Source organism: Cnephaeus nilssonii, assembly GCF_951640355.1.
Source record: "Cnephaeus nilssonii genome assembly, chromosome: 9".
Taxonomy (NCBI): Eukaryota; Metazoa; Chordata; class Mammalia; order Chiroptera; family Vespertilionidae; genus Cnephaeus; species Cnephaeus nilssonii.
The window spans coordinates 60,392,521-60,413,046 of NC_137080.1; the positions used below are offsets into that span (position 1 = coordinate 60,392,521).

The window sequence follows — 20,526 nt, forward strand, 5'->3', positions numbered from 1 at the left end:
TCTCAAGGGAGATTTAAAACAGCATACATTACCTGTGTAAGAAACCTGAACATGTTTTAAAACTTAATGAAATTATCCCTAACCTATAGCCCTCATCCTTTTAGAGTTTTTACTTCTTGAAGCAATAATTCTGGTTTCAAACTGCAAAATGTTTGAAACTGAACTCTTAACTATGTATTTTTCTGGTTTAAATTACTGGTACTAAATAATTGCTTATACTGCTTTTCTTTCCCTTTTATACAACTATGAATTATTCATCAAAATGTAAAGTTCTAATTATTACTTAAATGGAACTTAAAAATTGGAATTGAAAATTCGACTCCTATCCTTTGTTTAGCCCCTGAGCAATAATGTTCCCCGACAAAAGTTTTTTAAACCGGATCATACACAGAACATTCTTCAACTATCCATTTTTACATAGTAATATGTAATTGAAAATAAATTAACATTGTGTTATCTAAAGTGGGAGGTTTGAAAGCTCATTAAATTGTAATCATTCACCTTGAATAAGAAAAACACATAGCAGGTAATGGTGATAGTTTGCAGAATACTATTTCATTCAAATTCAAACCACTATAGTTCAATTTAATCAGAAGGCCTAAGGGAGGACATTATTATAGGTCTTATTCTTCTCTTATATTTTACTTTTCCAACCTAAAGATATTTTCACTTTAATAGAACATTCTTATTATCACACAAGACGAAAATATCTACTATTATTTTATTGTACTATACTGTATAATAAAAATGTGAGAAAAATACACTGCTTAATATGATTTCAAAGTGTTTTAAGGTTAAAAAGTCATATGCCTAATACTGACGCTGAAAGTAGATAAAACTTGCTAACCAAAAATCAATGGCCCATAAAATATATTTAGTAGACATACTGTATCAAAATGAAACATCTATAAGTATACATGTGAATAAAACTCTATTAAATAGAATAAAGAGATGATTATCTTAGAAGACTAGAAAATATCATGTATAGATCAGTGCCTCTCAGACTGGATATACTTCAGAATCACCTGGGGAGCTTTTAAAGTTATATTGATACCTGAACCCTGTCACCCAGAAATGTTGATTTGTCTGGGATGGGTCTTGGACATATGTTTAAAAGTTGGCTAAATCTAGGGATGTAAACTACTGATGGAGCTAGACAACAGAGAGTATTATATAAAAATGCAAAAAAAAAAAAAAAAAGAAAGAAAAGAAAAGAAAAAGGAAAGAGGGAGAACAAAATGGTTTTGTATTCAGCATGCACTGGAACTGGCAAGTTCAAGAAAGAGAAACCCACTCAATGCTCATGTAAAAATGGAAGTTTATTGGCAGGAAGGAGTACATGTGTTAATAGGGGCAAATGTGCTGAAAGAATAGACAGGCCCATCAGAAATGAAGTCATCAATAGCTAGCTTTTCTAACTCTCTTGGGAAACAAAATGATTTATTTTTTCTATTCACTCCATTCTCCTTTCTAAGGTCTGGATCCTACTATTTTCCCACAACTTAACATTTTGTTTAATGCTTAGATTTTGTAACACTAGAGCACTAGTGTTCACCATCAGCTGACTCAAGTTTTTGTCTAATTCTACATTCCAAGGAGAGCAAATCTGTCTGTCCTTGCTTCAATTAAGCATCCTCCTGATTTTGTGTGCATATATCCTGAGAGATATGCCCAAACAATTGCTGGATTCATCAGCACTATTCCTGATAGAATATGTGACCAATTTGACCATCTCGTATCTTTAAAAAAATGTTTTAATTGATTTTTAGAGAGAGAGGAAGACAGAAGGAGAGAGATATAGAAACATCAATGAGAGAGAACATCATTGATTGGCTGCCTCCTGCACTCCCCTACCAGGGATTGAACTGGCAACCCGAGCATCTGCCCCAGCAGCCAGGAACCGAACCAGTCACCTCCTAGTTCATGGGTCAATGTTCAACCACTGAGCAACACCAGCCTGGTCTATCTTGTATCTTTAATTTTTTCCTGAAAAAATATAGAGCGGCTTCCTGGTGTTTGGAAGCTTTAAGTTAAAACAGTAAAAATATCTTTAAGTAAAAACAATGCCTAAAGTCATAGCTAGGAAATAAGCAGTCATATTTTTTCACTATCCTTTCAGTATTCATCATATTCTTCCCAGAGTATCACAGGACACTGCTAGCTATATTGCCACAACTAGAACCTAAATGGCAACTTCTTCTCTCAAGTCTGTACTAAAATTCATATTTTTCTTTTACTCTTTTTAAGTTAGTAATATATGAGGGAGCCTAATGTTCCATTTTCAAGTCAGTTTGTAGCTAAATGCACAGTCATGATTCCTTGAAAATAGGGCATGGAATCTTTACCACCTCCATATTTCTTATATCCAGAACATGTAAGGGGAAAATTCTGAATAATGTTCAACAACTTGATATTAGTATTAATGTGCCAACTTGATTTCATTCATAATAAATAAATAGAATCACTCTGAATAAAAGTGTAAAAAATCTATAGATCCTTAGTGAATAATTTTAAGTTAAGAGAAAAGATAACACATAAGCTGTACATTTAGAATGGTAAAAAACAAGATTAAACACTGGCTGTGCTGCAGGGTGTTTCTTTCTATGCCCTTCTTCAAAATCAAGCATGCCACACGTGCCCTCTAAAATTCTAATACTGTAAATCTGATGGGAGCAATCTGGGTGATTCTGATGTCTAGAGAGAACGGGGGATCCTGGAGCAAACAAAGCTGATGACTATTTCTGCAGGGAGAACGACAGCCCTTGTTCCATTTTACTGCTTTATATCTAGCTGCTGCTTCTCCACTTTTCCCTAATCCAGTTCCTCCAAGCTGCATTTACTAGGTTATTCTTACCCAGGAGCCAAAGGCCTTCCTTATAAAGACAAATAAATTGAAAGCTCTCCTCACTTTGCCACTCCCAAAACATAATGCTAGTATTTCCTCCCACCTTCTCAAACTAGCAAATGTCCAGTGGCGCATTCACACATATAACATCTTGCTTTTGTGTGTCATTCCTAGGACTCTTTTTACAGAATGACATAGCAGAGTCAGATAAAAATGAAGGAAGGAATACGGAAATGTGAGACATTTCTATTCTGTGTCCTTACATTTTCCTTCTCCATGGCCTCTTACTCTTCTAGCTATGCTCTCCCTCATTCCAAAGAGCTTATTGCAAATATGGAAAATATGACGCCTTTTCATACCAACCTAGGCCTATTATTCCAAGCTATGATCTGTAGTTGGGAATAGCTTGAGACAAATTCTCACAAGGATTTAAATGATAACTGTAACCTTTATGTCTCATTTCTCATTCCAGAGAGGGCTGGGTTTAATAATAAAATAATAGCATGTGCATAAAGTTTCACAAATTTACAAAGTGCCTCCATAAACATCATTTTATCGTCCCCTGGTCCATTTTCAAATGATAAAATGAAACTACACAGAGGTTATGTGACTTACTTGTAAGTGAAAAACTCACTTCCCCCTCCAAATCCCTAGTGATTTTCTGTATTCTATACCATCTTAACCCAAATGTTCATGTGATGGAGGAATTTTAGTGCCAGTGTGTTATTCATAGAGGTAACTGGGAAGGGAATGAGTATGGACAACTTTTAATAAGCCTCAGTCCTTGGGTAAGTAATGTAAACTGCAACTGATTCCTTGGAAAATGTGAACAAGTAGCCCATTAGAAGGAGGGATAAATAGAATTAATAAGGGTTGCCTAGTATGGCACCTGAACAGGGCCCAGATGATTGATTATATTTTCTCGTCTATCTATCCTGGGGGTATAAAAGGAGAAATTATGCAAGTAAATATAGTACTGGAGAAAACCAACCTAGTGCAAATAACTTAATTTGAGGTTTACATTTAACAGTGCTCAGCATGCAGTCATTTGCTGTTACTTACCAGACTGCAAATTTTAAGAGAGCTTCTTAATAACCCCTGTGATTGAACTGTTGTTCTGTCAGCTTTTATCGACACTCTTGCACCTAAGAATATACAGTATTTCTTCTGCATTAATTCCCTCTGTACTACTATTTAATTAATTCATGGAGAATAAAGCCTCGTGTTCATTGGTTTGAAATGCATCAAGGAGATACATTAATCTATATTTAAATAGCATGTGTCCATGAACAGAAAATCTCTCCTGGCAAATTATGTCAACTCAACAGTTGCCCAAACCAGCATGTGATGGCTGCTCAGCTCACAGTGTCTGCTCAGTAACAGCTTAAACTACACCACACACCACATCATAGCGAGAGATTAGTGTTCATTTCAGGACCTGAAAACTTCAGGATCTACACTAAGTCATCTAAAAATAATTTTGTCCTTTAAGTTACTAAATGGTGTGTGTGTGTGTGAAAATATATATATATATATATATATATATATATATATATATATATATATATATATATATATAAAGATACTATGCTTCTAGCTCAGTGGTTCTCGATAATATTGACCATTAGAATTGCCTGTGAAACTTTTAAAAATATCAGATGCCTAAAGATTAAATATTAATGGTTTTGGCATGGGATTTAGGCACTGTTTAAAAAAACAAAAACAAAACACAGATTAAGAAACATGTAATTTTATGTCAATTAGTAGAAATTATTTGAAGAAAAATTCTACATTGACGCTTGCTAAGCCTTGATTTCTCTTAATTATTAAAGATTAGTTTGCTATAAAAAGGAAATTCTAGTACTATTTTCTAAGGAACTTATCTCTTGACAGAAGACTGACACTAAATAAGTATTTAGTAAATATATATTTTTAAGTAACTACATACAAATCTTGGTTTAAATGTAGTATATATTAATGTTTAAATTTCCTGATTTTATTATTTTATTTTACTCTGAAGCAATAAAAAGATTAGACTAGCAACATCTACTTTCTCTCATTTTGTTCAATCTGATGTTCTTTCTCAAGAAAAATTGCTTATCATAAAATATCAGAAATATTCATGAAAATGGTTAAAATAAAAGAAACCTTTTACTTTGCACAATAATTGATCTCATATTTCAGAAGAATTTGCTTTCACAATACACTCCCAGTGAAATAAATTAAGAGATCTTTCTAAGACTGTTCTGGTTTCAATTATTTACAAAGCCAAGAAATGGCATGCATATTACTGTTTTATTTCCTAGCATCTGAAATTATTATTTAGTCATGTAGAGAGAGCAGTTTCATCGTGTTTGTTTGTTTGTTTAAAACTCCTGGGGGAAAAAAATGAACACATCTGAAAGGCAGGGAAAGTGTATTTTTAAAGTATTTTGCCACTGCCCCTTTTATACCCTTAGGTATATACCTATCATAGACTAAGCATATATTACAAGGAAATAGGGAGGAGGAAAAGTCCCATCCTCTAGACAGTGATCTCTGGAATGTGTAGGGAAGTTCAATTCTTCTAATTCTGAGACAGCATTCCATGGTTTCCCTTGAAGCTGTAGAAGACTGAATGTAGCTGCAATTGATAATACAAGGAGTGGGGGAAAACAGCAGATTTACAAAGAAATGTAATGATGCCTTCCAAATTTCAGGGGCATGCCCTAAGGAGATCTCAAGTCAAAATAAATGGTAGCTTACTATGACACTGTATGTGCTATACTTACTCAAAGACTACTCTAAATGTGAAGTTGCTAGACCTTTGATTAAAAGTAATAAGCAATTGTATATATGTTCAATAAGTTATTCATTCAAAACTCATATTTAATCTGTTACTTTTATTTGAAATGCATGTTGGAGCAATGGCCATGCTTCCAAGTTATATAGAACAACATTTTGTTTACAGATGACAATAAACATGCTAAAACTATGAAATTACAGAATGGTCCCAATCTCCCTAGACTCCAATCTCAGCTGCACACTCCCCTTACCCCTTATACTAGTAGGCAGCTTGTGACTTCTCTCATCTTGACTTCTTCCCTTATCAAAACAAAACAAAGTTCAATATCATTTGGCAAAATCTCAATCATAGTAGTGTTAACGCTCCTACATACTTTCATTTTTGCATTTTGTGGATAAAAGTGTTTACTCCTGCCCTAGCCAGTTTGGCTCAGCTGATGGAGTGTTGGTCGGCCTGTGGACTGAAGGGTCCCAGGTTCAATTCTGGTCAAGGGCACAGCATGTGCCAGGTTGCCAGCTCAATACCCAGTAGGGGGCGTGCAGTAGGCAGCCAATCAATGACTCTCTCTCATCACTGATGTTTCTATCTCTCTCTCCCTTCCTCTCTGATATAAAAAAAGATATGTTTTTTTAAAAAAGGGTGTTTGCCTCCTGTGAAAAGAATTTCCGACAAAACTGAGATGAAAATTTATCAAATTATGTATTTTAAGTATGTGCAATCTATTTTATAACAAAACTGCTTTAAACTCCTGAGTAAATGAAGATATTTTTATGATATGGAGATCCTTTTCCTTATGTGTAAAAATCACATGATGTCCTAACCTGATACTAAAGATCATCTGCTTCCATTATTTTAGGGTTCCGACTTACATGTTAACCTCTTCTCTCATCTTTCCCTTAACCCTAACTAATGAATTGACTTTTATTCCCCAAGGGAATTCTAAAGGCTAGATTACAGACTGTATTCAGAACATACCCCTCTCTCCATTCTCTGTCTTCCCCAATGGCCTGCATCTCCCAAGGCCTGACCCATGACAGGCAGGCAATCCATGCAGCTAGTTAATTCTAAAACCCTCTGGTAACCAGGACAGAGAGAAGGTGGATATTCTCAAATAATTCTCCAGTTAGGGTATGGGAAAGAGAGATTCTCTGAGCTGAAAGGACAGACATCACACCAGTGGACAGAGGGCACTGGGCTTCTACGAGCGAGGGTTATGGAAACCACAGGTTTGGGAAGGCAGCTAGTGCCTTACGAATGGAGCCTCTTGAGTAGGACTGTGTGGGTTAGATCCAGGTTCTGCTTAGCTATACTCATGGGAAAGTTAGTCCCTCTCTATGTCTCATTCCTCCATCTGTAAAATAAGGATAATAAAAATACCTTTCCTGGGTTGTTATAAGGGTTAAGTAAAATGATCTATGAAAAGCACTTAGCAAGAATTCAATACATGTAGGCCTTACTCTCTGAGGAGTTGGAATCAAAATTTGTTTTTTAATGCAGTACTTCTCAAACTTTAATGTGTATCTGAATTACCTGGGGATCTTGTTAAAATGCAGAATCAGATTCTGTAGATCTAATGGGTTTTAAGATTCTGCATTTCTAACAAGCTCCTACATGATGACAATATGGCTGGTCCCTGGACCACATTTTTAGTAGTAAGGTTTTAAGGCATGAAGGAGCAAACACTCATGTGCTGTGGGGGAGAGTAGCACAAGATATTTGGGAAATCTAATTGTACCAATGTGGACCGATCATAGGCATTAGAAAAATAACAAAGGGAAAGACATGTCTGCTTAGCTCTACAAAAGCAATCCTAAATTATCATGTGATACAATATCAGTATATGCATTTTACTGCCAGATTTTTACCAGGATTTACTTTATTTTAAGAGTAAATTCTATATATAACTGTCAATCTTAATATGGGAGTCTTACTCTGAGCATGCTTAGTGATTCTGGCATGATGATCTTGACATAAACATTTAACAGAAGGAACGTTAGCTAGTCATGCATTAATCCAATTATTCAATTCAATAAAACTCTATTAAAATTAGAATTATTTAAGTCAGGTAGACTATAATTAGCTAGGAACTGTGATAGGCCATTAACTTAGTTTTAAGCATGAGGGAATTGAAAGGCATGATATAGAGAAGAGATAAACAGTAAGCCAAAACAGTAAGCTGATCAGTAGATTAATCTATACTAATAAAAAAGTAATATGCTAATTAGATTGGGAGACTTTCCGGATGTCCTTCAGACAAAGCCATGGTGGCGGGGCTGAGGCAAAGGCTGTTAAGGGCGATCAGGCCAGGAGGGAAGGGCAGTTGGGGGCAAGCAGGCTGGCGGGGTGGGGGGGAGGCAGTTGGGGGCGATCAGGCCAGCAGAGAGGGGCAGTTAGGGGCGAGCAGGCAGGCAAGGGGGGGCAGTTGGGGGCAAGAAGGCGAGCAGGGGGGCTGTTGGGGATGAGCAGGCCGGCAGGCAGAGTGCTTAGGGATGATCAGGCAGGCAGGCGAGCAGTTAGGAGCCAGTTGTCCCGGATTGCGAGCGGGATGTCTGACTGCCGGTTTAGGCCTGATCCCACAGAGATCGGGCCTAAACCTGCAGTCAGACATCCCCCAAGAGGTCCCAGATTGGAGAGGGTGCAGGCCGGGCTGAGGGAACACCCCCCCCCCGCCCATGCACGAATTTCATGCACTGGGACACTAGTATCTATATAACTTAAAAAGAGAAAACATAAGAGGGTAAAAGAAAGTAGCATGTGCCCACACCTGCCGAGCCAGTCTGCACTCATCCTTATAATAACCTGCTTTTTCTTAAGTTGATCTGAAGGAATCTCCATTTCATGCAACCTCCCAAGAATGCCTATTCCTCCCTAGGCAACATCTCTATTAGATGACTATTGCCTTAAATTTTGACTCCCAGACACTCTGAAATAATTTCAAATAACTATAATTTTATCTCAAAATGGTCACGGGTATTTCTTCACTAGGATAAATTAGTGTTCGTTTGAAAATGTTAATAATTCCCTGAATAAATATGAACTATGGCCATCTCAATGTCATGTTCTTCTGTTGTCTGTTTTTAAAATTTTATAAACAGGCTCGGCTGGCAAGGCTCAGTGGTTGAGTGTTGACCTATGAACCAGGAGGTCAAAGTTTGATTCCAGGTCAAGGCACATTCCTGTGTTGCAGGCTCAGTCCCCATTGTGGGGAATGGCAGGAGGCAGCTGATAAATGATTCTCTCTCATCATTGATATTTCTATCTCTCTCTCCCTCTCCCTTTCTCTCTGAAATAAATAAATAATCTATCTGTAAAAAAAAAAGTTTCTACAGTATAGAACGAAGGAATTAAAGTGTAGAATGAAAGGAGAATGAAAACAGCATTTTGATAGAACTAAGAGATAAAAACCCTGGAAAGGGCAAAATATTAACAACATAAAGACAGTTATGGGAACAATGTCATATCCGCCCACACTTACTAGTCTGAAAAGAGTAATCAACAGGCTCATCTGTCTTATGTAAGCTTCCACAAAATTATATCCAAATGAAAGAAAATATTTTATAAGGATATATAATTTTAAATTATTATCTATACTATGTTTCCCCAGCATTAACTCAAAATATCAAGCTGTTGAACATATATGCATAGCCCATGGACATAGACAATAGTGTGGTGAAGGCCAGGGGAGGCCCGGGGCTGGGTGGAGGAGGGCAGGGAGGAGGGGGAGGTGGGGGAATAAGGGACATCTGTAATACTATCAACAATAAAAAAAAAAAACATATCAAGTTGTTTATGTGAAAGCAATAACATAACCCCAGAACATTAAGATTTGTCTGTGATGCTTAGGGTTCAGTCCTAGGCCCTCCTCTCTTTCTGCCTATGATTTCCACCCCCTAAAGCTTTAAAGAATCTCTATATGCTCTGAAGAGCTAAATTTTTCTCCATAAAAGTTCTCTTTTGAGATCCTGATTGATAAAGCCAACTGCCTTGCTCTGCATAAATCTTATAGTCATCTTGCAATCATCATAAAACTCACTATGTCTGAAAGAACCCTGTCCCCCTACCTCTCCCCCCGCCTGTTCATCCTCTAGTTCATCCTTTAATGTGTAAATGACACCTCTATTCTCCTAGTGGTTAATGACCAGAAACCTAGGAATACTACTGTTGGATGCCCACTTCTTCCTCTCCCACACTGAATCCATAGCTAAATCCTGTGGGGTTTTCTCTTTAACATACTTAACTTTTCCAGTTTTTTTAATTACAAATTTTCAGGCATATACTATCAGATACTTTTACATCATTTATTTCAAAGATGGTGGTACCCTGTCCATTCCACCATTATTCCCATTTGAAACTCTTCTAGTTGAGTCTTTTGGTATTTACCTGCATTATTCTAAATAACTTACTTTTCTTTTCACATTAACTTTTTAAAAAAATTAAATTGATTGGGGTTACATTGGCTAATGAGATTATATAGTTTTCAAGTGTACATTTCTATGATACATGATTTGTATATTGCATTGTGTGCTCACCACCCAAAGTCAAATCATCTTCTATCACCATATATCTGTGCCTCTTTATCCTCTACTACCCTCTCCATGCCCTTCCCTCTAACAATCATACTGTAGTCTGTGTCTATGAATTTTATTTTTCTTTTTTGTTTATTTATTTCTTTCAGTTTCATAGCTCCACAAAATTGACCAAAGACCTAAATATAAGATAGGAAACAACACATTACATATAAGTAAACATAGGTACTAAACTTATGGACTTTGGTCTTGAAGAATATATATGAACTAGAGACCCGGTGCATGAAATTCGTGCATGGGGGTGGGGAGGGGGGTGTCCCTCAGCCCAGCTTGCACCCTCTCCAATCTGGGACCCCTCGAGGGATGTCCGACTGCCCGTTTAGGCCTGATCCCACTGGACATCCCTCTTACAATCCAGGACTGCTGGCTCCCAACTGCTCGCCTGCCTGCCTTCCTGATTTCCCCTAACCGCTTTTGCCTGCCAGCCTGATCACCCCCTAACCATTCCCATGCCAGCCTGATTGATGTCTAACTGCTCCCCTGCCAGCCTGTTTGCCCCCAACTTCCCTCCTCTGTCGGCCTGGTCACCCCTAACTGCCCTCCCCTGCAGGGTTGATCGCCTCCAACTGCCTTCCCTTGCAGGCCTGGTCCCTCCCAACTGCCCTCCCATGCTGGCCATCTTGTGGTGGCCATCTTGTGTCCACATTGGGGCAGGATCTTTGACCACATAGGGGCAGCTATCTTTATCTTGTGTGTTGGAGTGATGGTCAATCTGCATATTACTCTTTTATTAGATAGGATAAAGGCCTGGTACACAGGTGGAGACCAGCTGGTTTGCCCTGAAGGGTGTCCTGGATCAGGGTGGGGTTCCCTTGGGGTGTGGAGAGGCCTGGGTGAGGGGCCTGTGGTGGTTTGCAGGCCAGCCACAGCCCTGGTGATCCAAGCAGAGGCCCTGGTATCTGGAATTTATTTACCTTCTACAATTGAAACTTTGTAGCCTGGAGCGGAGCCAAGCCTCCTGCTAGATCCGTGGCTGCCGCCATTTCTGTTTGGATTCGTTTACCTTCTATAATTGAAACTTTGTATCCTTGAGTGGAGGCCTGGGCCTGCCAGAGTGTGTGGAAACTTGGCTTCCTCTGTTGCCGGGGAAACCCAAGCCTCCCTTCTGGTAGCCATCTTGGTTGGGGTTAATTTGCATACTCACCCTGATTGGCTGGTGGATGTGGCTTGGCTGGTGGGCATGGCTTATGTAGATGAGTGATGGTTAATTTGCATATTACTCTTTTATTAGAGAGGATTGGACCCCAAAGGCAAAGGAAGTAAAGACAACAATAAATGAATGGCACTATATCAAACTAAAAAAACTTCTGCACAGCAAAAGAAACCGACAACAAAACAAAAAGGACACCAACTGAATGGGAGAAGATATGTGCAAACAACAGCTTTGACAAGGGGTTAATGTCCAAAATATAAAATATATAAAAAACTCATTCAACTCAACACCAAACAAACAAGCCAATAAAAAATGAGCAGAGGACCTGAACAGACACTTTAATCCAGTTTTTAAAATACATATAGTACCTTCACCCTCAACTCTTAATTTTTCCAATAAAATACCTTTCAAAAATTATTTCCGAGAATAAATCTCCAGTCTTTTTTGTTGTTGTGGGAGAGGAATACCCCTACCATATGAGGTAGGAGAGAACATCCAGGGTTCTAAGGACCTTCAAACCACACTTCTGACCAATCCTCCTTATTTTACCTTCCAGCACCTGGCTTCCACTCCCTCTTCCAGAAGTAACTAATAGAGCTGATTCCTTCCTTCCTTCCTTCCTTCCTTCCTTCCTTCCTTCCTTCCTTCCTCCTTCCTTCCTTTCCTTTTTCCCTTCTTTCTTGTATAATTGACATACAATATTGTATTAGTTTTAGGTGTATAACATAGTGATCCTACCTTTATATACATTACTAAATGACCACAATAAGTAATTACCATCTGTCACCATACAAAGTTGATACAATATTATTGTCTATATTCCCCTTGCTGTACATTACATTCCCATGATTTGTTTTACATCTGGAAATTTGTACCTCTTGTTTGTACTATTTCACTAACTCTCCCAACCTCCCTCTCTCTGGCAATCATCAGTCTGTTCCCTGTGTCTATGAGTCTGGTTTTATTCTGTTTTGTTTGTTCAGCTTTTTGTTTCATTTTGTTGTTTAATTCCACATATAAGTGAAAACAAATGGTATTTGTCTTTCTCTGTATGACTTCCTGTACTTAGCACAGTATCTTTAAGGTCCATCTATGTTGTTGCAAATAACAAGATTTCATTCATTTTTATGTCTGTGGAAGGATCATAAAATGATGTCCGCTACCTGGTACATGGAGGCACTTCAGGAATGCCATCACAATGTCAATAAGACAGAACTGCTGCTAAAGAATATTCTATATACAAAAATTTGAACAAAAGTCAGAAGATGGTATTTAAATATATGGGAGCATATGAAGTATAACTTCTCATTTATTTTCATTGTTTCATTTTTAATTTAAAAACACACACATTTTGTTCCTAATACAGGCTCAGCATTATAGCAGGAATAGTGGGGGAAAAAACAGGATATGGCCCCTTCCTTAAGGACAAGAGTAACAAAAAAAACATTTTTTAAAACCTTAGACCAAATATTATGCTAAGCACTTCATTTGCATTTACTCATTGAAAATTCCCAAAAGCCTTATGAGTCATATGGTAATAGTCATATTTCTTATTTCCATTTCATAGATGTGGAACTTGAAGTTAGTTAACTTATCTAAAGTCACCGCTAGTAAATAAAAGTTTTGGGATTTTAACCTAAGCTATTAATCTCTGTGATAAAAACATATGAAAAGCTAAATAAAATATTTTTTAAAACTTGAGCCATACTAGATAAGCTGAAATAAGATAGCATATGCCAAATTGAAAAGTAAATTGTGTTGACAAAAACCAAAATAGAAGTTCAGAAGAGGAACCTATTTCAGATCAAACTGATAAAGAATTTATCAGCAAAGTGAGGTTTGAGCCGTGTTTTGAACAGTGAGTAGAATTTGGATGAAAAGAAAATAATTATTTGGGTGGGGAGTGCTAATCAATCTCAATGATTTCTCAGTGTCACTGCAAATGGCAAGATTTCATTCATTTTTCTGTCTGTGGGAGGATCATGAGATGATAGCCAACTACCTGGTAAGTGGGGGCACTTCAGGAATGTCATTACAGTGTCAGTAAGACAGAACTGCTGCTGAGGATGTTATTTACTTTTGGGGATCATGGTACCCTTTCAGAATCACATGAAAACTATGAGCACCTTCCTAGGTAAAAAGGCACATACTCCTACACCCAAAAATGTGAATACAATTTTAAATTGCACACCTAAAGACCTTTGGCCTGTAGAAGAAACTCAAGTATTAACAAAACACAAGAATCTTCATTACCTTGCCCTTCATCATGTTAGGGTCATTCCCTGCTAAGCTCCTCTCCTTCCCAACCAAACCCCCCAAACTTGTGTGCATTCCAGGGCTCTCTATGCTTCCTCCTGCTTCACAGCCTCTGTGCAAGCAGTTAGCATCCCTCCCCAGATGATCTGCCAGGTGGCCATCTTAAGTCTTAGCCATCTGTCCAGATTAGTTCAAGATACTGGAAAGCCTGATATATGAAAAACAGTAAGCACCTGAGATGGGAAATCAAGACCAGGAGAAAATAGAGGCAAATCAGTGAACAAAGAAAATATGAACATTTTACATCTTATTGTATAAAAACAAGAACAGGGAGCTATAGAAATGAATAATCATGAGAAAAATAACTCATAGAAACTAAAAATACTTAAGCAGAATTTTAAAAATTTCAATAGAATGGCTAGGAGAAGATATTAAGGAGATCTGACAGGAAAAACAAAAAGAATAAACAGTATAATAAAAAGATAAGCAATTTAGAAGATGTGCCCTAGAACAGCTGTCGCCAACCTTTCGGACCTCACGGACCACCAGTGGTCCTCGGACCATTGGTAGGCGACCGCTGCCTTAGAACAAGATAACAGGGAAGATAGAAGGCAAAATATATTAGAAAAAATAATCAAAAGTTTTTCAGAAGTGAAGGATAAAATCCCAGATTCAAAGCAACACCATAACTCAGGAAAATCAATTTTAAAAGACCCACAGTAAAAGAATGTTCATCACCTCAATGAAGTTATAAACCAAGAAAAGGAATACAGGTGTTTCCCAAAAATGTATACATACTTTAATAGCTGTTTTCTATTACATTTGAAAATGAAATGTATTTCAATAAACACTGCCTTTATATTTATTCAATGTGTGTATACATTTTTGGGGGATACCCTGTATATGAGATCCAGGGACTATGCGAGGCAGCACAAGAAAGCAGCAAAGGGAATTCCCAGGGTAATGATTAAAAGAAGTCCCTGGAGTAAAGCTGAGCAGCAGATGCAGGGAGCATCATCTACATTAGAACGGGAGGATTGAGGGTTCCAGAAAGAGTATCTTAAAAAAAAAAGATGAAAGTGATAAATGAATTAATTTGTTTGGCCATACTGAGAGGATGTTTGTAACCCTGTTGAAGAGTTTGAAACAAGAATCAATTATAGGTACATAGAAAACTAAGCAAATGAAAAAATTATATATTACATGTCTCAGTGCTTATATTTCACATCTATACTAATAAAAGGGTAATATGCTAATTAGACCGAACATCTTCTGGATGACCTTCTGGACGTCCTTCCAGACAAAGTCATGGTGGCTGGGCTGAGGCAGAGGCGGTTAGGGGCGACCAGGCCTGCAGGGGAGGCCAGTTAGGGGCGACCAGGCTGGCAGGGGTGCAGTTAGGGGCATCATGCAGAGTGGTTAAGGGCGATTAGGCAGGCAGGCAAGTGAGTGGTTTGGAGTCAGTGGTCCCGAATTGTGAGAGGGATGTCCGACTGCCGGTTTAGGCCTGCAGGATTGGGCCTAAACCGGCAGTTGGACATCCCCTGAAGGGTCCCAGATTGGAGAGGGTGCAGGCTGGGCTGAGGGACACCCCCCCGCCGTGCACAAATTTCATGCACTGGGCCTCTAGTTTATAATAATACTAGAGGCCCGGTGCACAAATTCATGCATGGGTGAGGTTCCTTGGCCTGGCTGGCAATCGGGGCCAATTGGGGCCAGCCGGCTGCGGGGAAAGGACCATGGGAGTTTGGCCAGCTCCGGTCGGGGCCTGGAGGGGGAGGGACTACGAGAGGTTGGCCAGCCATGGGAGGTTGGCTGTGGGAACACACTGACCACCCAGCTGGCCAGGGGGAGTGACTGCAGGAGGTTGGCCAGCCATGGAAGGTTAGCTGTGGGAGTGCACTGACCACCAGGAGGCAGCTCCTGCATTGAGTGTCTGCCCCCTGGTGGTCAGTGCACATCATGGTGACTGGTCGACTGGTGGCTTAGGCTTTTATATATATACTAGAGGCCCGGTGCATGAAATTCGTGCATGGAGGGGGGTTGTCCCTCAGCCCAGCCTGCACCCTCTCCAATATGGGACCCCTCAAGGGATGTCCGACTGCCCGTTTACGGGCAGTTGGACATCCCTCTCACAATCCAGGACTGCTGGCTCCCAACTGCTTGCCTGCCTGCCTTCCTGATTGCCCCTAACCGCTTCTGCCTGCCAGCCTGATCACCCCCTAACCACTCTGCTGCCAGCCTGTTTGCCCCCAACTTCCCTCCTCTGCTGGCCTGGTCACCCCTAACTGCCCTCTCCTGCAGGGTTGATCACCTCCAACTGCCCTCCCTTGCAGGCCTGGTCCCTCTCAACTGCCCTCCCTTGCAGGCCTGGTACTTCTCAACTGCCCTCCCTTGTAGGCCGGCTGCCTCCCAACTGCCCTCTCCTGCTGGCCATCTTGTGGTGGCCATCTTGTGTCTACATGGGAGCAGAATCTTTGACCACATGGGGGCAGCTATATTGTGTATTGCAGTGATGATCAATCTGCATATTACTCTTTTATTAGATAGGATAGAGGCCTGGTACAGGGGTGGGGGCCAGCTGGTTTGCCCTGAAGGGTGTCCCGGATCAGGATGGGGGTTCCCTTGGGGTGTGGGACGGCCTGAGCGAGGGGCCTGTGGTGGGTTGCAGGCCGGCCACGCCCCCTGGCAACCCAAGCGGAGGCCCTGGTATCTGGAATTTATTTTCCTTCTACAATTGAAACTTTGTAGCCTGGAGTGGAGCCAAGCCTGGGGCTCCCTTCGAGGCCGGCAGCCATTTCTGTTGGGGTTATAATTGAAACTTTGTTGCCTTAAGCGGGTGGGCCCGGCCAGGGTGTGCGGAAAGCTTGCCTTCCCCTGTTGCCGGCGGCAACCCAGGCCTGCTCTCTCAAGCTCCATTCTGCCGCCATTTGTTTGAATTTGTTTACCTTCTATAATTGAAACTTTGTAGCTTGAGTGGAGGCTTAGGCCTGGCAAGGGCAGGCGGAAAGCTTGGCTTCCTCTGTTACCTAGGAAACCTTGCTCTCTGTGGCTGTAGCCATCTTGGTTTGGGTTAATTTGCATGCTCGCTCTGATTGGATGGTGGGCGTGGCCTGTGGGTGTGTCGGAAGTATGGTCAATTTGCATATTTGTCTATTATTAGGTAGGAGATATATATATATATATATATATATATATATGTATATATATATACACATCTTACATAATAAAAAGGTAATATTTAAATTACCATCACTCCGCTATACCCACGATTGGGCCAGCGGGAGACACAGGGGGCGGGACTCGGGGTGGCTGGGGTGGTGATTGGGCCAGCAGGACGCTGAGCTTGCGTTGCCAGCGGCGACGCGAGCTCAGCGTCTTCACCATGGCTGTGCTGCGGCACAGACAGGCCTCTGGGGCAGCGAGCCTGCGTTTTGGAGGTTTGGAGGCGGCTGGGGGTGGGCGGGCGGCGCGGCTCCCCGGGGAGGAGTCTGGCGGCAGTTGGGCCGCAAGAGCACGTGGCGGCGGCCCCAGCCTTCCTGGGCGGGAGGCAAAGGCAAGACCCCGGCCTGGGCTCCGGCCTCAGGAGGACCACGCCCCCGCCCCGCCTCACCCTAGGGGCCCAGGGACTTCGGAGCTGCCGACCAGCGGACAGACAGCTTACACGTGTATGATTAAATCATGCACTGGGCTTCTAGTATATAGATAAATATGTCATCTTGATTTAATCAAAATATTATAATGACTATTTGAAGAGTAGGTGGCAGAAGGCAGCTATTTACGACATAAAATTTTATCTTCCATAATACCAAGTGGACAGATAAAGAAAGAAAATAAGCTGAGAAATAGCAGTGTAAGCTTTTTATTTAAAAACATGGGTGTAAGTGGTGGCAGAAGAGAAATGCAAATTTGGCAGTGGGGACCTCTAAGGGGTGGTACTGAGGAGCTGGGTGGTGCAAAATATTATTTGACTTTTTAAAATACATTGAAAGGTTTCACTTCTGGGAAGTGGACTTACTTATCTCTTCCCTTCAGTAAGCACAACTAAAAACCCTGGGCATTACACCTATAACAAACCTAAGAACTGACAGACAGGCTGGCTATGAACCTTAAGATCAACGGAAGGACAAAGTGGTGAGTTTCCTGGTTTTCTTCTTGCTCATATTTGGAAGTAAAAAAGGCATCAACTCAGAAATGACAACAGGCATAGGGAAAAAACACACACCAATAACAACAGTAATGAAAGCCTGCTCTCTCTAGCCAAAGGACATTAAAAAGGCAGCCTAGTCAGATGGAAAGTTTTTTAAAAATTACTTCCCTAATGCAGCCAAATACACAGAAAAAATAACTGTGGCCTATCCCACCCATACGAACAAAGGCCAAGTGGGGAGCTAGACCTCCACCCTTACCAGGTTATAAGGAGATGCCACAAACACCACTAGGCACCGTGTTGAGCACTGAGGATATAAACTGAGTAAGGCATGGTATATGGCCATAAAGACTCCATATTTTAATGGAAAATAATAAAACAAGTGAGGAGCTATTGTACAGTGTGATATGTGCTATGATAAATTTACATGAGGGATGTTTACATGAGGGATGCCTGCGTGATGAGATGAAGTGAGGAGAATGACGCAGGCATACTGATGTTGCCTTAGGCTACTATAAGGACCACTTGAACACAAACACTGTAATACCAGGATAGCCGATCTGATAACCCAGATGGCTACCAAGTGACTGATAGGTGGATATGCTAGACAAAGGGATGATTCAAGATGGGCAAGATTTCATCACACTAGTCAAAAGAGTTTCCCATTTAAAACTATGGACTGCTTATTTCTAAAAATTTCCACTTAATATTTTCAGACCATGGTTGACCGCAGATAACTGAAATGGAAAGCAAAACTGTGAATGAGGGGCGACTTCTATACAGACATAGGTCTAAGACAGGGGTGGGCAACTTTTTTCTGCCAAGGGACCATTTGGATATTTATAACATCACTCACGGGCCATACAAAATTATCAACTTAAAAATTAGCCTACTATATTTGGTCAAACATTTAATTAATTCACCCCCAATGCCTTGGCAAAGCCAGACAAAAATAATTTCAAGGGCCTTATATGGCCTACAGGCTGGATGTTCCCTACCCCTGGTCTAAGATAATAATTCCTTAAAAAATTGTTATTAAATAAATATAAAGTTTCTAAAATAGCATGAAATAAACAGAATTTATCTAAATCTGAAAATTCACAAATCACACATTTTATCCCCTAAAATTTCAAATAATTTCAACCAAGCTAATATTAGGGAATTATTTAAAACAAATTTCAGGATACTTCCTATCTCTTGAATGCATACATCCCTGACATAACTAATATTCACATTTATGACCTCAATATCTCCGCATCATGTGGTAACTGATAAGGAATATGAATGTGAGCATCTGAAAGGATCCAAATCACACAAAACCTGTCTAAAGTAGTTTTAAAAGAAAAAGAAAAAAAGCAAAAACAAATCAGTTTTCCAGACAGAAACAAGTTCTTATTGTTTATTAAAGAAAACTTAAGTAAAATCAGAATAATTTTATGACTAAATGTATTGAGAACATGTGGTTGAAGATTTATATTGTATTTAAAGCGAATCTATTATAATCCCTGTCAGAATATTCCACAAGTTTTCCTATTACATTATGCAAACATAAGCTCACTTAAATGAAATCAATAGCAGAGCTCAAGTTTTTAAGCAGTATAATTGAACTAAACACTTCTAATCTATGCAAACAGGTTTTTCCAAAGGAGTATATTTTTTCTAAACTATGCTATTTTGTTTTAATCAATCAAGAGTAGTATCAATAAAAATGCAATAATAGGAGCTATCCTATATTTCATGTCAAAATATATTCTTTCTGAGATTTTGCTTATTGCTCAAGAAGGCTAAAAAAGACAGAAAAGCATTTATAAAGAGCAATCAGTATTCAATTGTTCTAATAAAGAAGCTTTTTGAACATATCTTGGAGATGATGGTGATGGTCATAATGATGGTGAGGGTGACAACAATTTAATGACTTAGTCTAAGATGCTTTTACTGGGGAGAAAAAAATATCCCGATAAAATGTCATTAAAACTTATTTATGGATCATCATCCTAATTGTAAGTCCAGTGTGCTATTTTATAATTCTCTCTCTAAATGCAAAAATTACCTCTCTGAGAAAATACCAAAGCCATTCATTTACTTATTTTTCCAACTACTAAACAATGGCTTGCAGCATGACAAATGTCATAGAAATGTACTTAAGACCCATCTGTACCATCAGAAGCTTTTACACACTCCTTACTTCCATACAATTCCTAAGGCTAATCTTGGGTGGTTCAATCCTTAAGTAAGAGAAAGACTAGACTGAAAATGTCTTTGCATCATATGGTAACTGATAAGAAATATAAATGAGCATCTTAAAGGGTCCAAATCACACAAAACCTGTCTAAAGTAGTTTTAAAAGAAGAAAGCAAAAATATGAAAAAAAATCAGTTTGCCAGACAGAAAATTCAATGTTTTTCACAAATGACAAAAGGTTAATCATGAAGTTTTCTATAATGTTGATTAAATCATACCTTAAGAGAGAAGGAAAGAACAGATATATGTGCAACAAATTAGGTTATTCAAATTTTGTCAGAGATTTGAAAATTCAGGTAAAGCCTACACTGTACCAAAACTCTGAGCATTAGATAATGGCTGAGGACAAACACTCAATAATGATATAGCTAACAAAACAAAGTCCAACAACATTTTCCTCTAGTGAAATACAGCTAATAAGTTAGACAGACCTTTTAGTTTCCTCTGTGAGATTTTCAGTTGTCAATTAAAAAGGATTAAAATGTAAAGGCATTTGGAGTTTCCCAAAGG

General features: G+C 39.4%; 1 protein-coding gene across 3 annotated transcripts in view; it reads right to left on the reverse strand.

Moving 5' to 3' along the window:
- MEI4 (meiotic double-stranded break formation protein 4) overlaps positions 1-20,526 on the reverse strand; it is a 156,346-nt gene that overhangs the window by 69,729 nt on the left and 66,091 nt on the right. The window lies entirely within an intron of this gene.